The sequence below is a fragment of the Crocodylus siamensis genome, chromosome 4 (assembly GCF_052110815.1).
Source record: "Crocodylus siamensis isolate JL-2025a chromosome 4, ASM5211081v1, whole genome shotgun sequence".
NCBI lineage: Eukaryota > Metazoa > Chordata > Crocodylia > Crocodylidae > Crocodylus > Crocodylus siamensis.
In genome coordinates, this window is record NC_143398.1 from 54,887,055 (window position 1) to 54,904,721 (window position 17,667).

General features: G+C 43.8%; 1 protein-coding gene across 1 annotated transcript in view; it reads left to right on the top strand.

Moving 5' to 3' along the window:
* Window positions 1-17,667, top strand: part of CNTN1 (contactin 1) — a 473,636-nt gene that overhangs the window by 110,018 nt on the left and 345,951 nt on the right. Inside the window, exon 2 of the mRNA XM_090042334.1 lies at window positions 4,660-4,740. The gene's annotated coding sequence lies outside the window, so the exon portion shown is untranslated. The remainder of the gene's footprint in view (window positions 1-4,659; window positions 4,741-17,667) is intronic.

Genomic DNA, 17,667 nt, shown 5'->3' on the forward strand with positions numbered 1-17,667 from the left:
GTTGAGATGTTTTCCAATCTGTTCAGATCATTTATCAAGATGGCACAGCACACAAATAAAGGAACCTTTGACCCTTCTACAGGATTTTGGCAACCTAAATACATTATTTTTGGGTTCTCTGTGTGTGGGTTGAATAGGAAGACTGGGAGTGATTGTGACCCTCCAGCAAATGAATATTGACAACAGGTTTCCCTGACTGTTGACCCTTGGTCAGTGTTAGGCAATTCTGAGAATATAGCATTTATTGATTTTTTTTCTGTTTTTTTGACCTCATGAGGCATCCAGTAAATATAGTTTCATAGTTTCATAGTTTCTAGGGTCGGAAGGGACCTGAGCAGATCATCTAGTCCGACCCCCTGCCATGGCAGGAAAGAATGCTGGGGTCAAACGATCCCAGCAAGATGTTCATCTAACCTCCTCTTAAAACCCCCCAGGGTAGGAGCCTGCACCACTTCTCTTGGAAGTTGGTTCCAGACCCTAGCCGCTCTGACCGTGAAGTAGCGCCTCCTGATATCTAACCTAAACCTACCCTTTGCCAGCTTGTGACCATTTTGCTCGGGGGAACAGTGAATCCCCCAATGCCTTCTGATCCTATGGCTAAAAAGGAAAGCCTACAAAGGATGGAGGATGGGATTCACCTCCAAGGAGGATTATTCTGCACTGGTCTGGTCCTGCAGGGAGCAAACCAGGAAAGCCAAGGCTGCAATTGAACTCCAACCAGATTCAAGAATCAAGGACAACAAAAAGTCTTTTTTCAGATATGTGGGGAGCTGGAGGAAAAGCAAGGGCAACGTTGGACCCCTGCTAAACCAGGTAGGGCAACTGGCAACTGATGCCCAGGAAACAGCCAGCCTATTAAGTAGGTACTTTGCGTCAGTCTTTCATCAGTCCCATGGGATGCCCATGCCTGCTATGGGACAGGGAAATCCGGGTGATGGGGAACCCCTACCCTCCATAAATGCTGACCTCATGAAGGAACATCTTGAGAAGCTGGATACCTTCAAGTCAGCCGGCCCTGACAATCTGCACCCCAGGGTACTCAAGGAGCTGGCAAGCGTCATAGCCCAGCCCCTGGCACGGATCTCTGAAAACTCCTGGCACTCTGGTGTAGTGCCCGAAGACTGGAAGAAGGCCAATGTGGTGCCGATCTTCAAGAAAGGGAGGAGAGTGGATCCAGCTAACTACGGGCCCATTAGCCTGACTTCTATCCTGGGGAAGATCTTAGAAAAGTTTATTAAGGAAGCCATCCTTGATGGACTGGCCCAGGCTAACATCCTAAGGGATAGCCAGCACGGGTTTGTTGCGGGTAGGTCTTGTTTGACCAATTTCATTTCCTTCTATGACCAGGTGACCTATCACCTGGACAAGGGAGAAGAGATTGATGTCATATATCTTGACTTCAAAAAAGCTTTTGATCTGGTATCCCATGATCACCTCATGGCCAAACTGGCCAGTTGTGGCCTTGGGTCCACCACAATCCGCTGGCTGGGAAATTGGCTCCGTGGTCGGACCCAGAGGGTTGTAATTGATGGCAGTCACTCATCGTGGTGCCCTGTGACCAGTGGGGTCCCTCAACACTCTGTCCTTGGACCCATCCTGTTCAACATCTTCATTAATGATGTGGACATTGGAGTCAGGAGTGGACTGGCCAAGTTCGCCGATGACACCAAACTTTGGGGCAAAGTATCCACACCAGAATATAGGCGGGTGATCCAGGCTGACCTGGACAAGCTCAGCAAATGGGCAGACGAGAACCTGATGGTGTTTAACACCGAAAAATGCAAGGTTCTCCACCTTGGGAGGAAAAACCTGCAGCATCCTTGTAGGCTTGGCAGTGCTACGTTGGATAGCACTACAGAAGAAAGAGACTTGGGGGTCATCTTTGACCACAAGATGAACATGAGCCTGCAATGCGATGCTGCGGCTAATAAAACGACCAAAATGCTGGCTTGCATCCATAGATGCTTCTCGAGCAAATCCCGGGACGTCATTCTCCCCTTGTACTCGGCCTTGGTGAGACCGCAGCTGGAGTACTGCGTCCAGTTTTGGGCTCCACAATTCAAAAAGGATGTGGAGAAGCTTGAGAGAGTCCAGAGGAGAGCCACGCGCATGATCAGAGGTCAGGAAAATAGATCTTACGATGATAGGCTGAGAGACACGGGACTCTTTAGCCTGGAAAAGTGCAGGCTCAGGGGTGATCTGATGGCCACGTATAAGTTTATCAGGGGTGACCACCAGGATCTGGGGGAACATTTGTTCACCAGAGCGCCCCAAGGGATGACGAGGTCGAACGGTCACAAACTCCTGAAAGACCGTTTCAGGCTGGACATAAGGAAGAATTTCTTTACTGTCGGAGCCCCCAAGGTCTGGAACAGTCTGCCAGTGGAGGTGGTTCAAGCACCTACATTGAACACCTTCAAGAGTAAATTGGATGCTTATCTTGCTGGGATCCTATGACCCCAGCTGACTTCCTGCCTTTTGGGCAGGGGGCTGGACTTGATGATCTCCCGAGGTCCCTTCCAGTCGTGATGTCTATGAAATCTATGAAATCCCCCCTGACTAGTTTATAATAGGCCACAAGATCCCCCCTCAGCCTTCTCTTTTGGAGGCTGAACAGGTTCAGGTCCCGTGGCCTCTCCTCATAGGGCCTGCCCTGTTGTCCCCCGATTATACAAGTTGCCCTCCTCTGGACCCTCTCCATGCTGTCCACATCCCTCTTGAAGTGTGGCGCCCAGAACTGGACGCAGTACTCCAGCTGTGGCCTGACCAGTGCCGCATAGAGGGGGAGGATCACCTCTTTGGACCTGCTCGAGATGCATCTGTGGATGCATGACAAGGTGCAGTTGGCCTTCCTGACTGCCTCCCCACACTGCCGGTCCATGTTCATCTTGGAGTCAATGATGACCCCAAGATCCTTTTCTGCCTCCGTGCTGACAAGAGGGGAGTTCCCTAACCTGTAGGTATGATGCCGGTTGTTCCTCCCGAGGTGCATCATCTTGCATTTGTCTGTGTTGAAACCCATCCTATTCTCATCCACCCACCCTTGTAACCTGTCTAGGTCTGACTGTAGCCTGTTGCATCCTTCCAGTGTGCCCACATACCCCCACATCTTAGTGTCATCAGCAAATTTGAACAGGGTGCTTTTTACCCCTTCATCCAAATCACTGATGAAGATAATGAACATTGTGGGCCCGAGGACAGAGCCCTGCGGAACCCCACTGCCCACATCCTTCCAGGCTGAGAAGAACCCATCCACTACCACCCTCTGGTTGCGGCCCTCCAGCCAGTTAGCGACCCATTTGACTGTGTGGGTGTCTATACCACAGCCCCCCAGTTTCTTAATGAGAATGGGGTGAGAGACAGTGTCAAAAGCCTTCCGGAACTCCAGGAAGACTATGTCCACTACTACCCCTGCATCTAAGGATCTGATGATCTGATTGTAAAAGGCAACCAGGTTGGTCTGACAGGACCTGCCACTGATGAACCCGTGTTGATTGCCCCTAAGCATGCAGTCCCCTGCTGGCCCCTCCTGGATGTGTGCCAGCATAATTTTCTCAAACAGCTTGCCTAGGATCGAGGTAAGACTAACCGACCTATAGTTTCCCGGGTCCTCCTTCATGCCTTTTTTGAAGATGGGGACCATGTTGGCCCTCTTCCAGTCCTCCAGTATCTCACCAGAGCACCATGAGTGCTCGTAAAGCCGTGCCAGGGGACTTGCAATGACCTCAGCCAGTTCCTTTAGAACTCTAGGGTGGAGATCATCCGGACTGGCTGACTTGAATACGTCCAGTCCCTCCAGAAGCTCCCTAACTAAATCCTTGCTAACCCGTGGCCCAGGTGTGCTTCCCCCAGGGCCCGAGGGGGGCCCAGCAGGGAGGTGGCTGTTCTGGTCCCTACTTAGGAAGATGGAGGCAAAGAAATCGTTAAACATGTTAGCTTTGCCATCTGGTGTGACGACCGAATTTCCCAACGTGTCCTGCAAGGGTCCCACATTACCCGGGACCTTCTTTTTACCCACTACGTATTTAAAAAAGGACTTCTTATTGTCCTTAATCTGGGAAGCTAGTCCCCGTTCCATCTCTGCCTTGGCGTTCCTATCTACCCCCCTACATCCCTGAGCAACTACAGAATAGTCCTCCCTGGTGATGACCCCTTTTTTCCATTGGGTGTAAGCCTCCTTTTTAGCAAGGAGACATTCCCGGATGCTTTTGGTGAGCCATGGAGGCTTGTGTGCCCTTCTGGTCCCTTTGATCCTCGTTGGAATTACCTTCCTTTGGGCTTGGAGTATCGTCTCCTTAAGGAGCAACCACTCTCCTTGGACACCTGGCTCTCCCCCCGTCCGGGACCTCAGCGCTTCTCCAGCTATCCTCCTTAGCTTGTTGAAGTTTGCCCTCCTAAAATCTAGGGCCGCTGCCTTACTGCATGCCTTTGCCACCTTGCGCTGGATGGTGAATTCCAGCAGGCGATGATCACTGTTGCCCAGGTGGTCGAGCACCCGCAGCCCCCTCACCAGGTCATCACCCATGGCCAGCACTAGGTCCAGCATATATTGCTAATAAAATACACAGTTGAGAGCTAACATATTTTCTTTGGAGTTCAAGTTGTTACATAACTTAATCAGCACAGTAGTAAACCATTAAGACTTTTTTCTCTTTTCAGCTGAAAGGAAAAAGGAGACAACATTCAGCATTATACTTGGCATAACATGTTACCTTGGATTCATCTCTAAGCAAGAAAAAGGTAAGTTTTTATAGGACAGACAAGCTTTTACAGAAATGCCTGACAAAATGTGAAGAGGATATTAAAATGTATGTAGTAGTGCTGGAATGATGATGTAGGAAATATGAGGTAAGGATTTTTTGATGATGTCTTTTATTGGACCAAATGTATAGTAGGAAGAGATGTTAGCCAAACTTTTGGGTATAGCTTGCCCTTCCTCAGGTCTGAGAGAGGCAGACCGTTAAATAGCAGATGGCATGATATGGTTTGTATTACTCCAGATGAATTAAGCAGAAGGCAGGGGAGATCTGTATCTTATAGGCTAACCAAGGAGGTGCATAAGGTTTCATAAGCAGCAGTATACTTTATCAGATGCTGCTGCTGCTTCTCGTGTCTCTACACCACGTTTGGCCATTTTGTTATGCATGCTTGGGCTCATTTATTGTACTTTGTGAGATCTTTCATTGTACATATTCCTTCAAGCAGTGGGCATTGCAGCAAGTGTTGCGTAGCTGAGGTTCTGTGTCACATTCACAGGTGGTTGAACCAATAGTACAGCCCCATTTCTTCATTAGTTCCTTGGAGCATCCAACTCCGATGCATAAGCGGTTGAGATATTGCCACCTTTGCCATGGTTCATCAGCCCTGCTGATAAAGACTTGTCTGCTGGAATGTCCATTTTTTTCATTGTCAGGTATTTTTTTCAGCCTTTCATTCCACATCTGTAGCTGTGTTTACTTGGGTGTAGCATCGAGAGGTTGGGTGCTGGTGAGGAAGCTCCTGCATGATTTCAGTTATTTGTGTGCAGTAGGATGGTTGAACAATGGGTGCCTCACATCTTCAGTTTGTCTTGGTCATTCTGTCCCGCTGGACACTGCTCTTCCAGTGCCAGGCAGAGCAATGCCAGCCAGCAGGTATACACTGTTTAGGCTGGTAGGCTTCAGCCATCCTGTGATGCATCGGTAGCTATCATTCAGAATGAGGTCAAGGCACTTAGCATGTATGGATCTCTCCCATAGAGGGCACGCATGCTCAGCAGAAGAGAAGCTGAGAGCCAGAGCAGTAGTTCAGATGGCTGAGGGACTAGCTTCCCATTTCGAGTTGGTAATATAAGATGTTATAAGTTCTCAGCTTTGCTTCTGTCTTCATAATGTGTTCTTTGTATGAGAGGGTTCACTTAAGGGTGACTCCATGGCAAACAGGGTTTGGACAATAGGATAGTGGGGTCCCAGACCATGTAATGTTGAGCTTGCACTTGGCACCATGGTTTTGCAGTTGAAAGGTATATACTTGTGTTTTTGCTGGGTTGGCATGTAATTGGTTTTCAGTATAGCACGAGGTTAGGTCATTTAGTGCCTCACTCAGGGATGTTTCAATATAGTCAAAGCTAGTGTTATGAGCTGTTATGTACAGGTTTGTCTGAAGGTCATTTGCACAGATTAAATGTTTTGTTTCTAAATTTATTGGTTGGTCATTTGTATAGCTGTTACATAACAACAGTGCAAATATGCTTCCTTGGGGGAGGCTATTAATCTGTTACCTCTATCTGCTTCACTTCTCATCCAGTGTGACAAAAAAAGTCTGTTTACAAGCAAAGTTTGTATCACCTCTGTAAGGTGTAGCTATTTTATCATTTCCAGGGCCTTATGGAGGAGTTGTCGGTGGTTAACTGTATCATAGGCAGCTGTTAAGTCAACGAACACAGCTTTAGTAATTTGACCTCTCTTGATACTGTCTTCAATATCTTGACTTAGATTAAGCAGATGGCTTGCTGTTGATTTTTCCAGGGTGAAAGCTACCCTGTTCTGGATTAGGTGTTTAGTCGCATGTGGGGCAATCCAGCTCAGTATCAGTCATTCGTACACTTTGCATGGCATAGTGGAGAGGTAGGTCTGAAGATCTTTGGATCAGATAGATCTTTCCCTGGCTTCAGAAATGCTACTACCTGACTATGTCATCATATCTTTGGAATTTTTTGATTGACTGTTTATGAGTTGTATAGGCAGGCAAGCCATTCTCGAGTCTGGGGTCCAAATTGCTTGATTTGTTCAATGAGTATCTCATTAAGGCTGGGTGCTTTCTTGGTCCTCACTGTGTTAATACCAGGATTCAACTCCATCATTGAAAAAGGGCTTGTAAAACCCAGGTCTTGTGCCTTTCCAGTCTGAGGGGTTTTAATTTGGTTTTGGTTTTAGGGCTTTTTCCATTAAGAAGCGTTTGATGACCAGTTTGGTTAGTGATGACATTATGATGTTGGTCTACCTTCCATGGGTCATTGCTTGCTTGAAGTATTGTCCTTCTTGCCTTTTTACTATTATGCATCATATCAGTTGACTCAATCAGGGTCTGCCAGGATTTCCTGCATTCTTCTGTGATGGCTGACATGAGCTCCTCACCCATAGTGATAGTGTTTGCAGAAAAAGAGTCTAGTTCATACTGTCAACTGTAGTCTTTGTATAGGACAGTGATTTGTGGAGTGAAGCCTGGGAGGTAATGCTAATTCAGATGCTAATTCACAAAGATGTATCACTCGAGATTATTCCAGTTTACTTAAAGGAATGAAGGAGGGCTACAAAGAGATGTTATCAGGAGTTGCTGTAAAACAAGAGAAGTGCACTAGAATAGGTAAGCTATTAGTGGAAGAGAAAGGCCATTCAGGAAGGAAAGGGGTTGTTATTACCTATGGAGTATAGGGAAAGATAGAGTGATATTCTGATGATAATGCTTAGGATGAGTAAACACGTAAGAGAATGTAAGCTTTATATTATGAGTTAATTTGGCTTCTTTTTCTTAATGCTGATATGAATGATGTAGATCTTTCACTGAAGCACAAAAGTGCATATTTTGCATGTCCCTCCATCCCCCCCAAATACTGTATTATTCAAATATAGGTCAAGGTTTCCCCCCCGATAAGCATATGGAGAAAAAGCCCCTCATCTTATATTTGCATACAAGGAAACTTCATTAAATACATTTTTTATCATTAAACATCTGCCAAAAGCAGCATGTGCTCAGTAATGGAAACCAACTATGACATTGCTAAAATGCAGCCAACACCGAGCAGGACTGTAAAACACCTGGCCCCTAGTGGGCAATATGAGCATACTAATACATACCTATTTTTCATTTATTTACAATTTTTATTAAAACTTCATCCTACACTAACAAAGCTTCACATATTGATCAGTCCTGTTTTATCATAAAAACTACAGATCCAAAAAAATACAACTGCATGTATTATACCCTTAAACAATATACAACAATATCTCCCCCAAACCCCGTATAGAACTCTTTTTCTTCATACAGAATTCCTTGAAAAACAATTATTTCAGTAACCGCCTGGAACACTCCGTCCTTCCCACCCCTCTCTGTTGGTTCAGTGAAACAAGTGTGTCCAGTCCTTTTTCCTCAATTTCTTCTCCAACTCCTTTTCTCCAATCTCCTTATCCTGATTGGTGTAGTATTTCAGATCATGCAGCCCCAGCTTCAGGCACTCTCTTTCAGTGAAAGCTGAACCCTTAAAAGCCCAGAGATATCTTATTTTGCATAAACAAATTTTAACACATGCTAATAAATTCCTTAGTAACTTTTCTTCAGGTATGAGTCCATATAGTGCCATCTCCCGTGCTAACAGGTTTATTTTCGTGACACTCAGAAAATGGCAGACCCTTTCCCACACCTTCTTTGCATATGTACACTCCCAAAACACAACCCACCATTTTTTCTTCTCTGCATCACTCTCTTGATCTGAGTTGTGCCTGTCTCACCAGCAAGGCATTTCTTACAACCATCCATGCTCGGTCAGCCTGTTCCCCTTTTAGTTGTTTTGGAATGCCAAAAGAGAAAGATTGGCTAGATTTGAACTGTACTAAGCCGCCACTCCCTGCATCTTTTTCACTTGTCCTTCTGTGAACTTTCCCACTGACCCCCTCCTATCTCCCTCCCTTACCACTTTCATCAATTTCTTAGGATCCTTCAGGAACTCCAGCCCTATTTTCCCCATTTTATACCTCTGCATGAAACCTTCCATCCTGATGTGATGAATCAGTAGTTGCCATCCATGTCCGTAGACTCTTTAAAGAAGTCTGATATACTCCTATTACCTCGAAATTGCAGCTGTATGAAATTTGGTAATGCATGCTGCTTTCCCCTCTCTCTTTGTTACTGCCGTGCACACTGTGCTTACATAGTTCGCACAGACAAACAATCTCAAGTCCGGCAGACCCCCATCCTACATTTCTCTTGCTTTGTACAATTCAGATATAGCCAACCTTACTCTTTTGGCATTCCAGAAAAACACACATATTTCCCTCTGTACTTTTGCCATCTGCCACCATGCTGGTGGAAATACAATTCCTACATATAGAATCATCGGCAGTAACACAGCCTTAACCACCATCGCTTCTCCAGCAAAGGACAGTGTTCTTCCAGACCATAATCAAAGTATTTACCATACTTGCTGTCACCTTTTCTCATGTTGTATTACCTTTCCTCTTGGCATCCATTGGGATCCCTAGCACTGTGATTCATTTCTGCTTTATTTGAAGACCCAACCTCTCCAAGTCCATCCAATTCCCCGCTTTCATTATGGTGCTTTTTCATCTATTCAGCTTAACCCCATTGCTTCTCCATATTCAGATGTATGCTTTAACACCCTTTCCATCAAAAGTCTATCTCTAACTACTACATTTATATCTTCCTCGTATAATATGAATTTTACCTGTCTCCCTCCTGGTATCTTTACTCTGCTTATGACCTTGCCTTATATTATTCTTTGCGCTAATGGTTCCATGCCACGCACAAAAAGTAGTGGTGACAGGGGCACCCTCATCTCACCCCTTAATGGATTTTAAAAGTCCTGCTTAGATGCCCATTAATTTGCACTTGACTTTCTGCTTTTCTATACAATTAGCTCATCCAACATACACTTCTCTGGGGACCCCGTTTTTCCTAGCACTTTGAATATGTAATCATGATGCACTCTATCATATGCTTTTTCTAAATCCAGGTGTGCTATAACTGTGCTTGTTTTCCTCTTTGGATGTAGGACAGTGTATCTCTGATTGCTTCAGAGATCATTCTACCTGGTAATGCTCATACTTGGTATCCATGTATTATCTTCTGGAGGTTTTTCCTCATCCACAAAGCCAGCGTCTTAGCCATTAACTTATAGTCCACATTAAAGAGTGTAATCAGTCTCCAGTAGTTCAGGAGTTCCTTCTCCCCTTTCTTAAAGAGTTAAGATCACAATACCTCTTGTAAAATCTTTCCCTGCCTCTCCTGTTTCCACTGTACCTTGAATACTTGAACTTCATCCCTGCCTAGACCTGCCCAGAACATCTTGTAAAATTCCATAGATAGTCCATATGCTCCTGGTGACTTCCCTCTCTTAACAGCTTTAAGCACTTGTCCACTCCCTTTAAGCTTATCTTTTCTTCCATCTTCTTCACTTCCTCCTCTTCTACTTTCTTTTCAATCTCTTCCATCAAAACCTTCATCTTCTTCCTGTTTATTTCTTTCTTCTGATGTAGCTCTTCATAAAATCTTCTCATTGCCTCCAACACCTTCTCCTGCTTTTCCACCTGCTTCCTGCACTGCTTTTAGCTCTCCTTTTGTTGTCTTCACTCTAATTGAAAAGTATTGGGACCACTCTTTGTTTTTTCCCATGCAGGGTGCTTGGTCTAAAAACATTTTCTCTCTCGTCTTTCTTTTGCACCAGCTTTCTATCTCTTCCCTTGTTTTCTCTAGTTCTTCTCTTACCTGTCTTCCCTCTGCATATTTCTTTGCAGCACTTTTGTTGTTTCCCCGTGGTTCTTCGACCTTCCTTCCTGAAGAATTCTCCTATCCTGTTCTTCACCTCACCCTTAAAATATTTCTTCAATGTTTTCCACCTCTCATGTTATCTTGTATACTCTTGACATATCTCCTCATCTTGTAGCAGTCGCAAATTTAATTTCCACACTCTCTTCCTCCTACAGGGCTCCTCCGAATAAAGGTTCAGTTCTGCCTTTAGCATTACTGGTTACTGCACAGTAACACTGGTCATAAGCAGGTACTCAATGACTGCACGGTAACAACTGTGCAGTCCGCCACTCATGTTGATGTGGCTAGTTTGTATTGTATATAGGTAGGTACAAAAGTGCTGCTTAAAAGTGTGTTTCTGGAGTACCCATGCTAAAGTTTGTAGCTGTTTCTAAAAAAGACAAGATGGATCAATTCTGGGTGAACTAAATCTATGGGTATCCATAGTAATTTGCCTATAGGTATGTTTATTTCAAGGTCAGTGATTTCATATTTGCCCCTCACTTCTATGTGCTTTGGGAGAGCAGGGTCTGACAATGAGGAGAGTAAGGGGCTGCAGTTGGGGGCCTCCAGATTTATTTTCCCTGCTGTAGCAGTGGGAGAGGGACAAATTCAGGACAAACCTCCAATAATTAAATTCTATACCTAAAACATTATAACAAATTTATAAATTTTCCATATATAGAATTTAATTTGTGAAGAACCATCTTATAGTCAGGGTCATCTTATATTTGAGTAAACATGGTATTGGATTTTTTTACTCTCATCAGTGTAGGGCTGACAAAGCCCATCATTGTATCTCAACTATGCATTGTTCTCAGCTTGTGATGAAGTGAGAGTGCTCCAGAAGAGCATGTGTAAGGTCTTCATGACACAATGTATCCTCTTAGCTTCAGGCAAATCAAGTCTTTTGTATGATTTGCTTTTTTCTTAGCTTTTGAACGAGTGTTCAAGTCATGTTCAAGTCAAATGAGTCCGTTAAAATCCTGGCACATAAAGTTCCTGTGATTTGTTAAAATTCTGTAGGTGTAGGTAAGTTGTGCAGCATTATGAACATGCTAGATCCAGTTTTGTGCTGCATGTCTCACTGATTGTCTATGACAGGACCCTTTTTCAAGTATTGTGCAGAAGTGTGATATCATTCCTGTACTGGGGGGTACCCCCGTCATGGCTTCTATAGCAGCATAACAAAAGCAATTTAACATCATAATAAAAACCACTGTATTTATGAATAGCTTTGTGTTTGCCATGCAGATGCAGTTTATAGTGTAGTTACGTAAATGGCCAACTTTATTTCATATGAGTGACATAAAACTTCAGTTTAGCTGAGAATGAGAAACTTTATTTACTTATTTTCAAACTTCTGTACTTAAATTATTTTTCAGACAATGCAGATGAGGGGATTCGGTCAAACCAAATACCGTAGTGTACTGTATATCCTTCCTGATAGTTCCCAAATGGTAAATTAGTTTGGCCTTCATTTTTCTGACTTGAATAATAACATTTAAATTGACATTTTAGAACATTTAGTATCTAAAATGATCTAACATATTGTAGTGGAAAGGTTCAGGATTTATTTAGCACAGGAGGACTTAAATCAAGCTTCAACAAATGGAACATGTTTATGTAAAAAGAGGTTTCCACATGGTCTTCCTACATAAAGTATTAAGTATAAGCCTAAGCAGAGCCAGCCTTAGGGAAAATGGTGCCTTGGGCAAACTTGTGTTTTGGTGTTCCCCCCACCCCCTCTGCCAATCTTCCCCTGCCCCCCAACTTCAGGAACAAAGCTGTTATCTCATTTTTTTTATATATAATTTACTAAAAAAATACAAAAGAGGAAGTGACACAAAATTCAGTTCAGTTAAACTCTATGTTATTCAAATAATAAACCTAAGAAATAACCATATTGCTAGTGTCAAATGAAGTAAACCTTAAATTACATGCTAAACTAATAATAATAAATAAAAAATTTTGTTCAACAAGATTCCAAGACTCAGAAGATGACTCTTTGTGCCGCTGCTGCTGCAAACTCTGATATTGCTTGTGACAGGTCTATATTCTGAACCACAGCATTCTCAATAGACAGGATGGCCAGCAAAGATAGCTTGCCATCTCCCATGGTTGATCACAAGTATGTTTTTAAGAGCTTCAAGAAGCTGTTTGCTGCTCATCACTGATATGGGCATGGATAACAGGATCCTGAGTCCTATCCATGCGTTTGGGAAGTGGTTGTGAAGTTCATAGTTGTAAATCAATTCTAGGACTTCTTGGGGAGCACTGTAGTCTATTGGAAGTAGATTTTGGAGATAGCCAGATTTTTCACAGAGGTTGATGACATTGTCAGAGCTCTCCATATGCCAATGCACAACGAAGGTCCTTACAGCACTTCTTCAAAGTTTCTTTGTCTCAGGAGGTCACATCATGTTATATAGAAATCCCCAAAGGTTCATGTTGATTCATTTGCTCAAACCATTCTTCACTATGTCTATAAGCTGCTTGAAAAATTCAAGTTTGAACTTGCCTTCTGGATTGTTAACTAATTCATCTTCACGTTCATAGCTGAATTGACAATTTTTACGACAAACATGTGGAGCTGATTTAAACACTAGATCAACACCAAGGTTTTCAACTATTTTCTTAGCTGATGTCAGAGCTCCTTCATACCTGACTTCTGTGTAGATTACAATATAATCACAACAGGTATTAATCAAGTTTGTGGCTGCAACAGTTTCAGAGCTCTTTTTGCTTTGACTGCTTTTGCTCACCACATTGACTTGAAAGAAGGTATCATAGCACACCGCAGTGGAAACAAGAAACTTGAATTCAGTGAGTTGGCATGCCAAGGTGAGCACTTCATGATGCATACCAGGGTCTACCTGCTCCAATTCTGTCAGTGCAATGACAGCATTGTGGGCGTTGACTGGTATCGAACACCTTTAACACTTTCATATCTGCACTCCCAGCGTGTTTTGCATAATGGATTAGCAGCGACATTGCAAGATTCTCTCAGATCATGTCAACGATGAACAGAGACAGAGAACAGAACATAGATCCTTTGCAGAATGCCAAAGAAGGACTTGGACTCTTGTTGAAGATGTTGTAGCATCCACCACCACAAGACTGAGCGAGTGCCACATATGGAACGAAAAATGCCCTTGGGTTTTGATGAAAGATTCTTGCCTGTACACCCTTGTTTTTCTTCTTCATATTTGCACTGTTGTCATAACCCTGGCCCTGGCAGTCTCAAGTATTTATGTCACATTGCTTCAGAGTAGTAAGCATAGTATCAGTTAGTCCTTCCTCTGTGGACTCATCCATTGTTTTAAAACAAATAAAGTGCTCCTGAATGGTCACCTTGCCATCAGAACTGTCAAGAAACCTAGCAGTGAAAGACATCTTTTCAGAATGGCTTACATCTGCAGTGCAGTGCAGTCCAGTATCATGGAGTAATATTTGGCACTCCTCAACCTTTGAAGAATGTCTAGCAGACTTTCTTTGCTAATAATTCAGTCATCTCATTTTGGATTGTTTTTCTGCAGTGATCTGTCACCTTAGAAAGTATTCATTACAAATGTTCCTTCATTACCTCGTTATACTTTCCTAGTAACTCCAACAAACTTAGGAAGTTCCCATTGCTCACCATGAAGAACCTGTCAGATGAGCCTCAAAAACCCATGTTATTTTTAGAAAGATAAAATGTTGTTGTCAGAGCCTCTCCAGAATGTTCTCTCAGTGTTTTGTCTCTTGTTTAATTACATATTAAAGCTCCGTGTTGATGCAATTACCCTGTTTTATTCTTTGCTTTGCTTTGACCCAACTGTGACAGGAACTGAAATGACTATGTGATTTTTCATGACTCATGAGAATCTGAGACATGTGCTTCTTGAATGCTAGGACTGATTTTGGATTCAAGTTGAAGAGCTTGCAGAAGAAACAGAAAGCCTTGTTGGTGGACTCAGAGTATAGCAGCCAGTGCTGCTTCAGAACTTGGCCATTTTCAAGATTTCTGTATAAAAATGCCACAGAAAAATGGCGACTCTGCTCATCCTGAGGAAAACCCATGTCCTTTACTTTTGGTGGACTGTCGGTCACTAGCAGATCTCGAATTTTGGGCATTAGATTGGGCCATAAAGCAGGACCAGAAATCACATCACCCACCCCTATAATGGGAATCATTTAATCTCTGTCACTAGCAGCATCATTATTCTGGTCCAGATGAAGGATTTCTGTTTCTTTTGGGTCTCTCTGTTTCTCTTATAATGATTTTTGGAAGTTGAGTTGTAGATCATCTATGCATTTTTCATCTGATGTCTGTGCTATGACTGTCTTGCTACTACTGCTTGGGTTGTCATTAACAGAAATCAAGTTCTTTTCATCATGTGTGCATCTTTTTTCATTGGAGTTATTAACTGAGCTTTTCATTTCCTGTTCTGCAATGCCAACATCCTGTTCCACACACTTATTATACATGCTGGCACACACTTGCCAGGGTCATGGTTTGTGAAAATTGAAATGAGCATCTCAGCTCTGGCCCTGTCCTTGCTGCTGCCACCACCACCATCAAGCAGCCACCCCTGCCTCCTGGGTGCAGCAGCTCTGGTATGTATTACTGTTCAGGAAAATAAGGGAGTTAATGACCCATTAATGACCCATTGTTCTTTAATTCACAGGTGTTAACAATCATCTTCTTTAGCATTCTTAGCTGCCTGAATACTAATATCAGAGCTATGCCACATGGCTCTGCCCCCACCACTGCCTGCAGAGCTGCCATGCTGTCAGGACCCCCTTGACAGGGGTGCCCTTCATGGTTGTCACTTCCAGCCCTAATTCTCTATGATTGTATGAAAGGGAGACTCAAACACTTTTTACTTAGTATCATGGGATCCCAACCCCCACAAAGATTAAGAAACACTACACTAAACCATGCAGTGAGCATCTTTTGTTGACCAGAAGAATCTGGTGACTTATGGATAACCATCAACAGAAAACATTCCTGGTTAGGGTAGGCATGAGGCAGAAGGTAACTTGAGTTTGAACTTTGCCTCAGAATACTCCAAGTTCAAATCTGAGAGTTTTCCTTACCTGATAGGCAAGCGATAAGTGTAAGAGCAGTTTTTCCACTTGGCTTTACTATATTTTTCTTTGGCTTTTCCAGTTTTCTTTTTCCCTCCTAACAAGCACAGATGGGGGTTGTGGAGAAAGAATATAAGGAGAGAAGGGGCAAATGACAGATTACTAATGAGCTTTCTTTTGTTCCAATTTCTTATTCGTTAGCTACTAGCCATTCAGACTTGAAATTTCTCCAAGTCAAATACCTCATACTTGTATTTGGCAGTACTCCTGTTTGGCAGATGCTTTAGTTGTGTTCATCTTAGAATCATTAGTGGGCCTGGAGTAGACTGGGGTAAGAACTAAAGTAACTGCCTTGGGGTAGGCAGTATCACTTAGCACAAAGATGTTTGAATCTCTACAGATCTAAGACGATTAAATGAACTCTTGTAATGATGGGGGGCAATAATGAGTTTTATGGCTGTTACCATAAAATGAAATGGAATCTCATATACCTAAGAAGTTCCAGAAATTCTGAATCTTGAGGTAGAAGGGAGCTGTGTCTAAAGTCTGGACACTGATGTGGTCAGGGAAAATCCAGGGACAGACAACAATTCAGGGACAGACATCATTATTGATGCCAAAATGAACATGGGCCGGCAGTGTGGGGATGCAGTCACGAAGGCCAACCTTGCCTTGTCATACATCCACAGATGCATCTTGAGCAGGTCCAAGGAGGTGTTCCTCCCCCTCTATGCGACACTGGTCATGAGATCCTAGGAAGGCAAAAGCCCCTACAGTCTATCAATCTGACCATCGGGTAAAATTCCTTCCTGACCTCAAATATAGCAATTGGTCTGACCCTGAGCTGAGAGGCTAGACCCTTCAGCTGGGAACCTCAGGCTTTCGTTCCAGCAGGACCGTTAGCAGACCCCAGTCAAAGTCCCCAGCCTTGGCTATAGCCAATACCCAGTGCCTCTGAGGAGGACTTAAAAACACCTGACATATGTATTGGAAAGGGGAGGTGGAGGCAATCAGCAAGGCTTTTATTAGCTATAAAAGTTAAAATGTTTCAGTGATAAACGTATATAGCTTATCTGTACTTTTTCTGGGTGTTAACAGAGAATACTTGACCTTGAGAGATAAAGGTGAAAGAGAAGTGAGATTTTTTTTTTAAACCAGCAGCACATAGATTGAGAAACATTGGTCTAGTGGTTATACACTGGAGTGGGAGTCACTTAACATGCTGCATGAACTGGGGCTCTATTTTATCTCCTTACTGTTGCAGAGGATCAGCAATGTGATTTATAAAGTACCATATTTAACTGACTCCAATATGACTTTGAATGTAAGGCACCTTTCCCAATAATTTGATTTTATATTTGCTATAAAAATGTAAAAAATCTAATTAATGGAAGGTCAACTTAAATTCGTCTCTCCACCCCACTGCTGTGGCAGTAAAAGCATCAGTGGGGGTCAAGAGGTGTGACCACTACCCCTTGCCCTCCCTGCTTTCCCCTCTGCTTCTTGCTTACCAAGATAGCTGTGCCTGTCCCCCACGATGCTTGCCGCTCCATGCGTGTGCCTGACCCCTGCTACCTGTCCCCTCTACCCCTTCCCCATTCCCCATCTTACCTTCTCTTTTAGCTCTGCTCTGGGGCAGTTAGCAGCAGCAGCAGAGGCCACAGCCTAGCCACATCCCAGTCTGGGAGACATGCTAGTAGCTCCTTGCCTGGCCAGGTTGGGGTTGAAGGGACTGGAGGTGGAGCAGAAGGAAAGTGGGGAGGAAGAAGGGAGTGGAGAGCAGGGGCTGGGGAAGGGAAGAGTGTGGGGCCAGCCCAGGCATGGGGCAAGGTGTAGAGGAAGACTACAAGTTCCCCACCCCACACCTTGCAGACTCCCTTCCACTCCCTGCAGTCATGTGGCCCCTTCCCTACCAAAAGAGTCATTCTAGCCTGGGACAGGTGACAGCTCACCTCTGGCTTCAGATCTGAGCTAGGGGCCAAAACTGGATCTGAGCTATTGCCTGCCTCAGGCCCTACTTAAACCCAAGGCAACCTCTCCCTCTGTCATGTTGTTTGGGGGAAGACTTTGTCC